Source organism: Sminthopsis crassicaudata, chromosome 5, assembly GCF_048593235.1.
Source record: "Sminthopsis crassicaudata isolate SCR6 chromosome 5, ASM4859323v1, whole genome shotgun sequence".
NCBI classification, from domain to species: Eukaryota; Metazoa; Chordata; class Mammalia; order Dasyuromorphia; family Dasyuridae; genus Sminthopsis; species Sminthopsis crassicaudata.
In genome coordinates, this window is record NC_133621.1 from 121,371,711 (window position 1) to 121,387,540 (window position 15,830).

Sequence of the window (15,830 nt, forward strand, 5' to 3'; positions counted from 1 at the left end):
ATGCTAAGACGTACTCAGAGAACAGGATCATAAGTTGATACCAGTTATAGAACTCTAAGAGGAGTTTTGTATCCTTCATGGAGGCTATGATTGTACCAGAATTAGGGAAAATGTTTGCTTGCTCCTTATGGGATTGACAGACATGAAGCTTCACACTGATCTAGACACATCAACTCAGTATGTCTTAAGTCCTGATTTTGGGGAATGCCCATGGAATGATGAAGGGCAATATACTTTATGGAAGAGCTATGCATAATCACATGGAAGCTGGTTTATATATTTAACTTGCTTCTTTTCCTTGTGTAAATTTATTGACAATTAGTAAAGATATCACACATCATTAGAATGGTTATCTGGTTACTTACATAGGTGGTTCCATTTTATCATATTAACATGATTTAAATACATTTAAAATATACATAAAGGGAAGGGGATAGAGTTTTTCCAGGAGGAAATAAACTCAAGCATTATTCTGATTAGATAAATTCTCCTAGACACAGCACCTAGATTAATAAGACTAGTAGCTGCAACCTACAAAAAAGATGAGTCAGGATGACAGAGAAATCATATATCTTAATAGTCATTAGGAATTTAATGGTTTTAGTCAAAAGTTCCAATATCTAGCAAGTTTAAGATACAGAATTTGAGTTCAGATTTTCGTGAGTCTAAATCTGCTCATCATCCCACTAAACAACCTGGATGTCTATACAAATTCTACTCATTTTTCAAAGTTCAAGTCAAGTCCCATCTTCTTCATGATATCACCTCTGTCAATTCCAATCCTTATTGCTTTCCTTTTTTCCTGATCTCCGTCAGTATCTGCTTTCTTCACCACACATTTTTTGTATATAATCATATTCTGTCTCATATTTATCTATAACTGTTTAATATATAGTAAATAAATCTTGTCTCCCTAGTGAGACTATGATATTTAAGGGTTGGAAACATGCCATATGTCGTAAAACTTCAGCTATCATGGGTTTCTTTACAGCTGAATTTTCCAGTTAGTGGAGATTTATTCCTATAAGTACTAATTTTATTTTGTTGGGTTTTTTTTAGTTGCATGAACTTCCTAAAATGAATCACATATTTCTCTGTTTTCTTAAATAGAGCATATATGAGCATAATTTAATTCTGTGCATGGCCATTATTCTGAATACTAATTGTTACATTACATACAAGATGATACCCTCAATTATTGAACTGTGTAACAAGTGCTGTTCACTCCAGCATTAATGATCCTAGATCTTGGGAGTGTGTGTGTATGTGTGTGTGTGTGTGTGTGTGTGTGTGTGTGTGTGTGTGTGTGCGCGCGTGTACACACATGTGTTTAGAAACTTTTTTTTTTCTTTTTTGGTCTGTTTTTCATTATTTTTTTTTCTCATCTCTTTCTCTTAGTTATCACTTTTCTCTGCTACCAGGGTACTTTACTAACAAACTTCCTCTCTTGACTTCTAATATGTTACTTCTGATCTATAGCAGGGTTGGAAAACAATTAACCAAGGAAATAAGATATACATTACTCCCAAGTAAAAGCCTAAAGAGCTCCTAAAGAGCTTTAGTACCTGAATTTTGTGACCTATTCGAGAGTTTATGATTTTTTTAAACTAGTTTTTCTATGTATTGGACAAGTGAGTTTACTGAACAGCAGAGTTCTTAAAGGTGAACAGTTATGATTTTCTTTTGTATTTCCCCCAGTGCCTAATAGCTGTGGCCATGTAGCCAAAGATATGCAATAACTAACTACTTGCTTATTGAATTAAAGTAAATTGAATTTAATTCTTATCCTGACATTCAAGGACTTCTACAATGTGGCTCCAATCTAGTTGTTACTGCCTTTTTCATACTAATAGCTCTTCTCATACTAATTATGAAAAACAAAACAAGGCTATTCTCTGTCTTCTCTCATACCCACCAGTCAACTACAAAATTACCTATGTTTTTACTTTTTCTACACCTTTTCTCAGGCCATTTGCTAATTCTGCAATGCTCTCCCTACCTTTTAAAATCATATTAATTATTCAAGGCCCAGTTAAAATGCTGCTCCTCTATAAAGCCTTCCCAGACAAATGATGTCTGAAAATGATCTCTCTATTTACCCCAAGTTCTTATAGTACATTGTTTGTACTACTTTTACTTATCTTACATTATGTTTATTTTTGTCTCCTTTATTCTATTTTAACTTGAAACCAAGAACTATGCATTTTTTTTGTCTTTAGGTTCCCATCAGTACCTAGCTTGTACATAGTGTCTATACATTTCATCATCATCTGAAAAATGAATTAAATTAAATTCATATTATACCTATGACAGTGGTTCTTAACTTTTCTTGTTTGGCAATCTGTATGAAAAATATAGACCTCTTCTCAAAACAATGGTTTTAAATACATAAAACAAAATACATAGGATTACAAAGGAAACCAATTCTGTTAAAACTTATCTATCTATATATATATATATATGTATATATATATATATTTTTTTTTTAAATTCTTGGACTCTAAATGAAGAATCCATGCATTGTGGAATTTCCACCATCAATTTCAGTATTGAGTTTTTCTAGCATGCACTACAAGGTTTATTTATCTTGTTCCTTCTCATATGACATCAGCTCTCATATTGTAGATATATGTCTGTCCTTAATTACTGCAAATATTCAATATCTCACTGCCCATTTGGTCTTTAAAAAGCTTATAAAATGTGCATCAGTACTTTGTTTTTCCCTCTTTCCCAAATAGCATTTACTACTAAACAAAAACAGATCTGAAGTTTTGAAGTATCCTTGGCCTATTATGTTTCCATGGTTACAAGTCTGTTTTCTTCTTTTTAAGAATCCAATCTCTCTGACTTCCTCTGACTTCCTTTGCCTCTAAAATCCATGTTTATCAAATGTTGATTACTGAGTGCTATGTATATTAGCCTCTTACATGCTGCAATCATATGTAAAGAAGGAAGGAATGTTTTCCTTTACAGTGGAAGCATTAAAACAAAAAAACAATTTTTTTCAATATTCTTCATCTCCCAATGACAAAGTCCTTTCCAAATACTTATCCACATTCTAAGATATAATTTGGCAGAGATCAACTTTTTTCTTTTGTTTTAACCTTCATGTTTGTTGTTTGTCTCTACAGATTTTTCCCTTTCCCCTTTTTCCCCCTTTCCTCTCCTCTACTGGATGAAACATTAGGTGGTCGGGAAACTTTAAAGGAATAATAACTTTCATATATTACCTTATAAATATCAAGTACTATGCAATTTCATTTAATGCTCACAATAAGCATGTGAGGTAGCTTATACAAGAATTATCACTTCAGATTTTTTAGATAAGGAGAATGAGGCTTAGAGAGAGTCAGTCATTTGTCAAAAATCTAACAGTGTTATAAATATAACAGTTTGCAGAATTGCAAAGTAAGCCTGATTCTTTGGGTCATAAACACTTCACTACCTTGCTTTCCCAACATAAGAAGTGATACATACATGCTGACAAATGAATAATACCAACATAATTCTAACAGGAATAATAATCATAGCTATCTTTATACAGACTCTCAAAAAGCCTTCAAAGGATTATATACCTACATATTATAGAGGTATAAATATATGTCATCATATTTGACAATTAGCAAAAACAAGTCTGGAAATGAAAAGAGAGAAATACAACACATCCATGTGCCTCTTGCCTATATAAGTAGAAGCTAGATAATTGCCAGCAAAAATCTAAAATAAAAGAGACCAAAATGACTATTGTGAAAGTCATTTGAAAAAAAATGCCCAGTAAATTATGAAGAATTTAAATAAAAGCAACTTCGGGTCCATCTGTCACTAGTGATCTGCCCAGCTCCCTGATCCCTTCCAAGTGGATCATTTATTAGAACCAGTAAGCCTTCATCAAAAACACCATGCTAGACCAAGCTTTCCTTTTTCTGATAAGGACACTAAACAAGTGGATGAAGTGGCTGCTGTAGATAAGGCTTAGTTAGTTTTTAACAAAGCTTCAGTCAGGGTGGTATAGTGAATAGAGCAAAATCCTCAAAGCCCAGAAGGTCTGGGTTTGATTCTCATTCTGTTCCATACTGGCTATGTGACCCCTGGCAAGTCATTTAACTGTTCAATGCCTGAAGCAACACTCTAACAACAATAAATTTGCAGAAAAGGTACTGACCTTCATTAGTAAATTAGTAAAGTAGTTAGTAAATTAAATTGAGTATATGGGAGCTTTCATTCTAGAAACAAAATCATAAGTTCGGTCTCTAACCCTATTGTGTCCTATTTTTTATGGAAATGATTAAAAAGAAATAGATTAGATGATAATATAATTAGATGGATTCAGAATTAGTTTGATGATGGAATAAATCATTAAGAGTGCCATGTCAATGTAATAGATCTCCTGTGATACAGGGATATGTATTTAGTTCTGTGCTATTTAAAATATTCTATTAGTGATTTTGAAAACAAACACTCGAGGTTTTTGCATTTCACTATGTAGAAGACTCAAATCTGGTTGTGATACCTTACTCCTGGATAATGGTCAGGATCCAAAAATTTTTATAGTTGAGTTGAATCTATTAAGATGACAAATATAAAGTCTTACATATGTATACAAAAAAATCAACATCATAGATACAAGATAGGGAATCATGGTTAGACAGTAACTTGTTTGAAAAGCTGGCAAGCTATATATGAATTAGCAATGAGATGTGGTGGCCAGAGAAGCTAATATAATTTTGAGTATGATTAAGAGAAACACAGCTTCCAGGAACACAGACGTGATAGTTATTTAGTACTCTGCCTTCATCACACCTCAACTGGCATATTGTTTTCATTTCATCCCCACAGTTTGACAAGGATTTCAATAAACTGGACAGTATACAGAGAAGTGCAACCAGAATAACAAAGTCTATCTCATATGAGGACTAATTGGAAAAACCAGGTTTGGTTTTGTTTTGCTTTAGGAGAAATGACTCAGGAAAGGGGGAATATTAGCTATGATTAAGTATATAAAGAACTGTCATATGTAACTAAGCTATTTTTCTGATCCCAAAGGGGCAGAGGCAGAATAAAGAATGAAAGTTGTAAAGAGTTGAATTCAGGGTTGATAAATTTATTAGGATAAACAGTTAAACAACTGGAATTATCCAACACTAGAAAGATTTGCCTCAAGAAGTGGTGAATTTCTTCCACCTTGGAAATATTTAAATAGAAGCTGGATAATCACTTGTTGGAGAGGTTGTAGTGAATATTCTTTCTGTGTATGTTGGACTAAATCAGGTCTTCTTTTTTTTAAACCCCTTTTCACCCAAGAAATTTTTACATAACCCAAGCATATTGGCATATAGTTATATAAATCAAACATTTATTCATAATAAATCATAGTTTCATAATTTTCAATTCAGGAATGTGATCATATGAGGCCTTAAACCACAGCCTAAGTAACTGGGAACTAGATGATGAAGAAAGTCCTTTGCAATTCTCAATTCTTTAACCCCTCATCAAAAGGCGTATGTTTTTTTCCTAAACAAGCCTGTGGGTTAGACCATATAGAGTTTTGAATGCAAATTTCAGCAGGTCTGTGCCAAACTGGCACAGTGGGTTCTTGCCTTCTTCTTTGTCTTCATAAAACTCATTGGTCCTGATGAAGAAACCCCAAAACTGAAAAATCCTTAAAAAAGAAAACCTCCTTGGACTCTGCCTCAAGGAGGTGACTCCACCCTAAATACAGTTTTTATCTTTATTATCTGGCTCAGTCCTGAAATCCACTGAATTCAATTCAAATTCTAACCCTGGCTGAAATCCAGCTGGAGCCAACCTGGGACTTCACCCACAAGCTCCCTTCAGCTTGTAGCCAAACCCCCTATTCTAAAAGAGCCAAACTGGAGGCCTTACGCCTGCCATGTCAAAGGATTTCTGCCCACTGGTGGTTCCAGTACCTTTTATTTCTACCTTCAACTTTACTAACTAAACTTTACTTCCAAACCCCACAATAAACCTCTTTTATCAATCTAGGTTTTCGGGTCTGTAAATTCCTTTACAGAGGACTCGTGCCGCTACTAGATCTCATTTAACTCTGTATCCTTGCACTGAATCCAAAGAGGTTGCAGGGGAGCTCTATTTGACTCCCTGTACCCTGAACCTGCCACTAGACCTCAATTTACCCTAATTTCATTTAGTTACCCCTTATCTAGATCTTATCAGTCCTAGTAAGTGGACCCCTAACTTATCTTCCCATATTTGAAACCTTTTATTGCTTTCTTTACTTGTTGACTCAAATATGGGTATGTGCCTTCTGTAGGAGCAAAGAGAAATTCTATGAGGGATTTGATAAGATACCCTAAATTAAATTATTATTTTTCTAGCAATCTGAATCTTCGATATAAAGGTAGGAGAAGGTAAAAAAAAGTTTAAAAAATCTAATTCAGGAGAGAGGCTTTCATCTTTCAAACTATATAGAAGACACATGTATCATAAATTGTAAAGAAAAAAGGCAGCATGAGCTAGCCATGGCAATGTTCAAATAAGAGCACAAAAAATTATTCACTAGACAGGAAATTATTGGTTACTGAAGTGAGAATCATTACCAAATCAACTGTCTATGTAGTATGTACACTAAGAAATATCATTTGCTTCTTTTTTTTTTTTTTTTTTTTGTAGTAATAGTAATATTGTTCAAAGAATAATTGTGAATGATTAAGTTAATCTCAATATTTAAACACTTGAATAAATTACAAAGGACTTATAAAAAAAGAACTAATAAATAGAATTATAGGTAGTATAGTTTTACATAAAAGTTTATGAAATACTTTAAAGCTATAATTGTGGAGAATTATATGTTTTATCCAAAGTCATATAACTTTGTCAGAAGTTAGATTTTAACCCAAGTTCAGCTCCCTTTTCATTATTCCATACTGTCTTTCATATTCATTAGGCAGGTTAACAGAGGTATTATTATCATTACAGCATCTGTAATGATTTTTTTTTAGCACAATAAAGTCAAACTGTCCTTAAGATTATGAAATGCTAATCTTCTAAATTGAACTTTCATTATACCATATGTCCCCAAAGTCTTAGTGTGGATGTAACTTTTTTTTTTTTTTTATATATATATATATATATATATATTTTATAATATTATCCCTTGTATTCATTTTTCCAATTTACCCCCCCTCCCTCTATTCCCTCCCCCCGACGACAGGCAATACCATACATTTTACATGTGTTACAATATAGTCTAGGTACAATACATGTGTGCGAATATCATTTTCTTGTTGCACAATAAACATTAGAATCCGAAGGTACATGCAACCTGGGCAGACAGATATTAGTGCTAACAATTTTCATTCCCCTCCCAGTGTTTCTTCTCTGGGTGCAGCTACCTCTGTCCATCATTGATCAACTGGAAGTGAGTTGGATCTTCTTTATGTTGAAGATTTCCACTTCCATCAGAATACATCCTCATACAGTATTGTTGTTAAAGTGTACAGTGATCTTCTGGTTCTGCTCATTTCACTCAGCATCAGTTGATTTAAGTCTCTCCAGGCCTCTCTATATTCCTCCTGCTGGTCATTTCTTACCGAGCAATAATATTCCATAACCTTCATATACCACAATTTACCCAACCATTCTCCAACTGATGGACATCCATTCATCTTCCAGTTTCTAGCTACAACAAAAAGAGCTGCCACAAACATTTTGGCACATATATGTCTCTTTCCGCTCTTTAGTATTTCTTTGGGATATAATCCCAGTAGTAGCGCTGCTGGGTCAAAGGGTATGCACAGTTTGATAACTTTTTGGGCATAATTCCAGATTGCTCTCTAGAATGGCTGGATTCTTTCACAACTCCACCAGCAATGTATTAGTGTCCCAATTTCCCCACATCCCCTCCAACATTTGTCATTATTTGTTCCTGTCATCTTAGCCAATCTGACAGGTGTGTAGTGGTATCTCAGAGTGGTCTTAATTTGCATTTCTCTGATCAGTAGTGATTTGGAACACTCTTTCATGTGAGTGGATATAGTTTCAATTTCTTCCTCTGAGAATTGTCTGTTCATATCCTTTGACCATTTATTAATTGGAGAATGGTTCGGTTTCTTATAAATTAGGGTCAGTTCTCTATATATTTTGGAAATGAGACCTTTGTCAGAACCTTTGTTTTTAAAAATATTTTCCCAATTTGTTACTTCCCTTCTAATCTTGTTTGCATTAGTATTATTTGTACAGAAACTTTTTAGTTTGATGTAATCAAAATCTTCTATTTTGTGATCAATAATGATCTCTAGTTCTCCTCTGGTCATAAATTCCTTCCTCCTCCACAAGTCTGAGAGGTAGATTATCCTCTGTTCCTCTAATCTATTTATTATCTCCCTCTTTATGCCTAAATCATGGACCCATTTTGATCTTATCTTGGTATATGGTGTTAAGTGTGGATCCATATCTAATTTCTGCCATACTAATTTCCAGTTTTCCCAACAGTTTTTTCCTAATAATGAATTTTTATCCCTAATGTTGGAATCTTTGGGTTTGTCAAAGATTAGATTGCTATAGATGTACCCTTTTTTGTCCTTTGTATCTAATCTGTTCCACTGATCTACCGGTCTATTTCGTAGCCAATACCAAATGGTTTTGGTGACTGCTGCTATATAATATAGCTTTAGATCAGGTACACTTAGACCACCTTCCTCTGAGTTTTTTTTCATTAGTTCCCTTGCAATTCTTGACCTTTTATTCTTCCATATGAATTTTGTTGTTATTTTTTCTAGGTCATTAAAATAGTTTCTTGGGAGTCTGATTGGTATAGCACTAAATAAATAGATTAGTTTGGGGAGTATTGTCATCTTTATTATATTCGCTCGGCCTATCCAAGAGCACTGAATGTCTTTCCAATTATTTAAATCTGATTTTATTTTTGTGGCAAGTGTTTTGTAATTTTTCTCATATAATTCCTGACTTTTCTTTGGTAGATGGATTCCCAAATATTTTATACTCTCAACATTTGTTTGGAATGGAATTTCTCTTTGTATCTCTTGCTGTTGCATTTTGTTAGTGATATATAAAAATGCCGAGGATTTATGTGGATTTATTTTGTATCCTGCCACTTTGCTGAAATTTTGAATTATTTCTAGTAGCTTTTTAGCAGAGTCTTTGGGGTTCTCTAAGTATACCATCATGTCATCTGCAAAAAGTGATAGTTTGATTTCCTCATTTCCTACTCTAATTCCTTGAATCTCTTTCTCGGCTCTTATTGCCGAGGCTAGCGTTTCTAGTACTATATTGAATAGTAATGGTGATAGTGGGCAACCTTGTTTCACTCCTGATCTTACTGGGAAAGGTTGCAGTTTATTTCTATTGCATATTATGCTTACTGACGGTCTTAAATATATACTCCTGATTATTCTAAGGAATAATCCATTTATTCCTATACTCTCAAGAGTTTTTAGTAGGAATGGATGTTGGATTTTGTCAAATGCTTTTTCTGCATCTATTGAGATGATCATATGGTTCTTATTAATTTGATTATTAATATGGTCAATTATATTAATAGTTTTCCTAATATTAAACCAGCCCTGCATTCCTGGAATAAATCCTACTTGATCATAGTGTATTATCTTGGAGATGATTTTCTGAAGTCTTTTTGCTAATATCTTATTTAAGATTTTAGCATCAATATTCATTAAGGAGATTGGTCTATAATTTTCTTTCTCAGTTTTCGATCTACCAGGTTTAGGTATCAGTACCATGTCTGTGTCATAAAAGGAGTTTGGTAGGACTCCTTCATCCCCTATTTTTTCAAATAATTTATATAACATTGGGGCTAATTGTTCTTTAAATGTTTGGTAGAATTCACATGTGAATCCATCTGGCCCTGGGGATTTTTTCCTGGGGAGTTGATTAATAGCTTGTTCTATTTCTTTTTCTGAAATGGGACTATTTAAGCAATTTATCTCCTCCTCTGTTAATCTAGGAAGCCTATATTTTTGGAGAAAATCATCCATTTCACTTAAGTTATCAAATTTATTGGCATAAAGTTGGGCAAAGTAACTCCTTATTATTTCTCTAATTTCCTCTTCATTGGTGGAAAGATCCCCCTTTTCATTTGTAAGACTATCAATTTGATTTTCCTCTTTCTTTTTTTTGATCAAATTTACCAAAGGTTTATCTATTTTATTGGCTTTTTCATAAAACCAACTCTTGGTTTTATTTATTAATTCAATAGTTTTTTTACTTTCAATTTTATTGATTTCTCCTTTTAATTTTTGTATTTCGAGTTTAATTTTTGGTTGGGGGTTTATAATTTGGTCTTTTTCTAGCCTTTTAAGTTGTAAGCCCAATTCGTTAATCTTCTCTTTCTCAATTTTCTTCAAATAAGCCTCTAAAGATATAAAATTTCCCCTTATTACTGCTTTAGCTGCATCCCAAAGATTTTGATATGATGTCTCATCATTATCATTATCTTGGGTGAAATTGTTAATTGTTTCTATAATTTGCTCTTTCACCCAGTCATTCTTTAAGATGAGATTATTCAGTTTCCAATTACTTTTTGGTCTATTTACCCCTAACTTTTTACTGAATGTAGCTTTTATTGCATTGTGATCTGAGAAGAAGGCATTTATTATTTCTGCCTTCCTACATTTAATTTTGAGATCTTTATGTCCTAATATATGGTCAATTTTTGTATAGGATCCATGAACTGCTGAGAAGAAAGTATATTCCTTCCTATTGCCATTCAGTTTTCTCCAAAGGTCTATCATACCTAGTTTTTCTAATGTTCTATTTACTTTTTTAATTTCTTTCTTGTTTGTTTTGTGGTTTGATTTGTCTAAATCTGAGAGTGCAAGGTTGAGATCTCCCACTATTATAGTTTTACTGTCTATTTCTTCTTGCAGTTCCCTTAACTTTTCCTTTAGAAAGTTAGATGCTATACCACTTGGTGCATATATGTTTAGTATTGATATGGCTTCATTATTTATGCTACCTTTCAGCAGGATATAGTTTCCTTCCTTATCTTTTTTAACGAGATCTACTTCTGCTTTTGCTTGATCTGAGATAAGGATAGCTACCCCTGCTTTTTTGGCTTTACCTGAAGCATAATAAGCTCTGTTCCAACCTTTTACCTTTACTCTGTATGTATCTCCCTGCTTTAAGTGTGTTTCCTGTAGACAACATATTGTAGGGTTCTGCTTTTTGATCCAATCTGCTATCCGTCTCCGTTTGATGGGATCGTTCATCCCATTTACATTTACAGTTAAAATTACTAATTCTGTATTTCCTGCCATCGTATTATCCCCAGATTATACTTTTTTCCCTTGACCCCCCTGATCCCCCTCCCCGATATTTAATTTACAGACCCCCCTTGTGACGCTCAACCCTCCCTCTTTTTTTTTTTTTTTTTTTTAGGATCCCTCCCCCCTCCCTCCAAGTCCCTTCACTTATTCTCCTTTTCCTTTCCCCTTTTCCTCTCCCCCCTTTTAATGAGGTGAGAGAAAATTCTCTGAAAAACAAATATGTTAATTATTTACTCTTTGAGCCTCTTCTGATGAGAGTAAGATTCACACAATGATTCTCCCCCTCACTAAGTTCCCTCAGATATGGTGTATTTTCTGTGTCTCTTCCTGGGATGTAGTTTCCCTCTTTTTATCACTCCTTCCCCTTTTTCTGAACCGACCTCCTTCCCTTTACCACACCCCCCTTTTTTTCTTTTATATCAGTAAAATCAAATTATCCTTGAGTATTTTTTATATACCCACAACAGAGTTACAGTTCTCAAGGGTTCTGTGTACCTTTTTCTGTTTCTCTTCAGTCTTGTGGATGTAGATCAAATTTTTTGTTTAAGTCTGGTTTTTTTCTTAGAAACATATAGAATTCCTCTGTTTCATTGAATGACCATCTTCTTCCATGGAAAAAGATGCTAAACTTAGCTGGGTAGTTCATTCTTGGTTGCAGTCCTTGATCTTTTGCCTTTCGGAATATCGGGTTCCAGGCCCTTCTATCTTTTAATGTGGAGGCAGCCAGATCTTGGGTGACCCTTATTGTGGCACCTTGGTATTTAAATTGTTTTTTTCTAGCTGCTTGAAGGATTTTCTCCTTTGTGTGGTAATTCTGCAGCTTAGCCACAATATTCCGTGGTGTTCTTTTTTTAGGGTCTATTTCAGAAGGAGTTCGATGAATTCTTTCCACATCTACTTTCCCTTCTGTTTCTATTATCTCTGGACAGTTCTCTTTGATAATTTCCTGTAAAATAGAATCTAGGCTCTTTTTTTGGTCATAGTTTTCTGGAAGTCCAATAATCCGCAGATTATCTCTCCTAGATCTATTTTCCAGGTCTATAGATTTTCCCAGTAAGTATTTGACGTTGTTCTCCAGCTTCTCATTTTTTTTGTTTTGTTTGACTGATTCTTGGGTTCTCTGTGAATCATTCATTTCTATTTGTTCTATCATTTGCTTCTTAAAGCAAAGATCAAAATCAATATTAAATTAGGAGGGAAAAAAAGCCAAAATATTTGAGGTAGCACTTTTTTGGTGGTAGCAAAAAAGTGGAAGCCAAATTAGACACCAATTGATTGCGAAACAAAAAGTGGTACAGGAATTTATTGGAATATTACTTTAAGAAATGAAAAACATGAGAAACATAGAATCATGGAAATACTTATTTGAAATGACAAAAATGAAGTTATCAGCGTCAGGTCAACAATCTACACAATGATCATCGCAACATAGGGCAGCTGGATAGCACAATGATGTTGGACACAGTCAGAAGAATTAAATTCAAATTTGTTCTCATTCAGTTACTATTTGTATGATTTGAGGGAGTAATTTAAACTTTCTGAATCTCATTTTCCATCTGTAAAAAGGAAATAATAATAGCACATGTGAAGATCAAATTAGAAAATATATAGTACTTTGAAAACCTTAAAGTGCTATATAAATGGTAGCTATTATTATGTAAATAAAAAAATGACAAAACAGTTTAAAAAAAAGAATGCTCAGAAATGCTAAAAAGCAATCTTGGTTGCCAAGAGGAAATATGAAAAGACAATTCATATCTTCTGCTTTGCAGGTGGGAAGGGTGTTGCTTCCCCTACCCCCCAATCCCCATAGAGAACATTGTATATAATATCAGGCATTTTTTTAATGTCTTGATTATTTTTACTGAATTTTTTTCTTCTCTTCATCCTCTTTTTCTTTCTTCTTTTTAAAAAATCTTTGCTATAAGGGATAGCATTTTGGGAGCAAAATAGGATAGAAAATGTGCATACATGTATAAATACATGCATATATAATATAAATTTTATTTTAACATTCTTTTTTTTAAATTTTGAGTTACAAATTCTGTCCCTCTTTTCGTTCCTCCTTCACCTATGAAGATGAGCAATATAATATCATCTATGATCCTACAAAAAATATTTCAATATTGATTATATTGCAAAAAACATATGCACAAGAAAAGAACAAGAAAAATAAAGTGAGAGAAAAAAGTATGCCTCATGCTTTATGGCAAGTTCATCAGTGGAGGATTCTGGTCGATAAATTTCATCTCTCCAATAGAACAAATTTGTGCCTCAGGGATACATAGATTAGTAAAAAATAAAGAAGACTTGGGACAGGACAGGGATCTTCCTGGTACAATCCAAGAACATCTGAAGAAAGACCCTAAGAGGGAGATTAACTCATGTGAAGTGCAGACACTTCTGAGCTAGCTCTTCAGAAACACCAAGTAGGGATCCCTAAGGCAAATTGGGGTTAGCTGGATCCTTACCATGAACCATAGGCATTTTCACCTCCAGGACAGTTTGAGGAGTAAGGGTCAGAGTCTGGATAGACTGAGGGAACCTCTACTGATCAGGAACACCTGGCCCAGTTATGCTGCAGAGACTCAACTCTGGGCAAGCCCCACAAGCAGTGGGGCAGGATTGCTGCTGATTGTAGGTACTTGCAGGAGAGGGAAGCTCTTAGTTTGGGATTCCAGGTCAGAGGAGAGAGCTAAAGTGAAGCTAGAGGCACCATCCTCCTATCACACAATTAGAGATGATTACACTAATAATTCTCATTTAAAAAAAAAAATGACCCAGCAAAGAAGGAAAAAACCTCAACCATAAAAAACTTACTATAGCAATAGGGAAGTCCAGGGCTCATTTTTTAGAGGAGGATACAAGTTAAAAAGCTGCTTCTTCTTTCTATCCCAAAGAGTAACGTTAAATGGCTCCCTGCCTAGAGACAATTTATAGGAGAACTCAAAAAAAAAAAAAAAAAAACAACTCTAAAAATCAAATGAGATACATTAAGGAAAAAAAAACTAAAAATAAATTAAAAATAAAAACCATCCTAGAAAAGCAAGATTATGAAAAAAAGTTAATCAACAAGAAAAGGAGATACTAATAGGGTCTTATAGATGAAAATAATTTTGAAAATTGGAATTGAACAAGGGGAAGCCAATAAATCTATGAGACCAAGAAACAATAAAACAACATATAAAAATGATAAAATAGAACAGAACGTGAAACATAAAAAACAACAAATCTGGAGAACAGCTCAAGAAGAGCAATATAAAAATAATTGGACAGTCTGAAAGTTGTGACCCCAAAAAAAGAACCCAGACACAATAATGCAAGATGTAATTCAAGAAAATTGTCCTGAAGTGGAGTGAACATAAGGGGAAAGTAGAAATAGAAAACAGCCAACAATCACCACCTCAAGCAGATCTTTTGTGGAAAACATAAAGGGATATCACTGCCAAACTTTGAAACTCCAGATCAAAGGAAAATTTTTTTAAGAAACAAACAAACAACAACATCACCAAAAAAAGGGGGGAAAACAATTCAAATGTACTGGAGCTACAGTTAGAATTGTGCAGGACTAAGCAGCCATAATAATAGACCCCAGGTCCTGGCATCAAATATACTGGCAATCAAAAGAATTAGGCCTGACCAAAAATATAATATCCAGCAAAATAATCTACAATATTGGATGAAAAAAACATTCAACAGTCTTGCAGATTTTCAAAACCTTCTGAATTCAATAAAAAATTTAACATATAAAAGTCATTATCAATTTCAAAGAACTTAACATGGATAAATTACTTATATTTTTTATATGGAAATGTATACCATATGTTTAAAATTGAATTCAGCATTTTGGTAGCCCAAAAGAAAGATTGGGGAAGAGTTGAGTATGATCTTATTCTAAAAAAGCAAAATCACTTAGAAAAAGGTAAAATAGTAATTATGTTAGATAAATGAGATACAGAGGAAAAATAGACACAGAAGCATTAAAGGAGATATGGAGGGCTTGTAGCTCTGAAAACCTGCTCACATTGGGAATGGATTAAATGGGCAACACTACATATATACCATGAAGAGTATAGCACACACCAAAATGTATAAAGAAATAAAGGGGGAGGGATGGGCACATGAGGAAGCAGAGTGGGAGAAGAAGACAAGGGAGGGATCCACTGATGAGAGGAGGTTAAGTAATAACAAAGAAAGTTAAGCAGAATTAGGTATACATTATATATCATACATATTAATATTGTTTTATATGCATGCTTACATATGGGTAGATACATGGATGTATATGTAGATCTGAATATATGAAGATATGTATACATGTTATTCTATGTATGTGTGTTTATAGATATATGTATTGTGGGGATCTTTGGGGATGTTTGAATGTATATGTATTTATGTGTGTGTGAGAGTATGTGAGGATGGGGATTTCTATGTGTGTATGTAGTATCTATATATGTATATAACATATATCTGTACTTAACTATAGCCTGCTTGGGGAATGTGGGAGGAAGGAAAGGAGGGAAAAAAAGAATAAAGTTAAAAAAAAAGTTA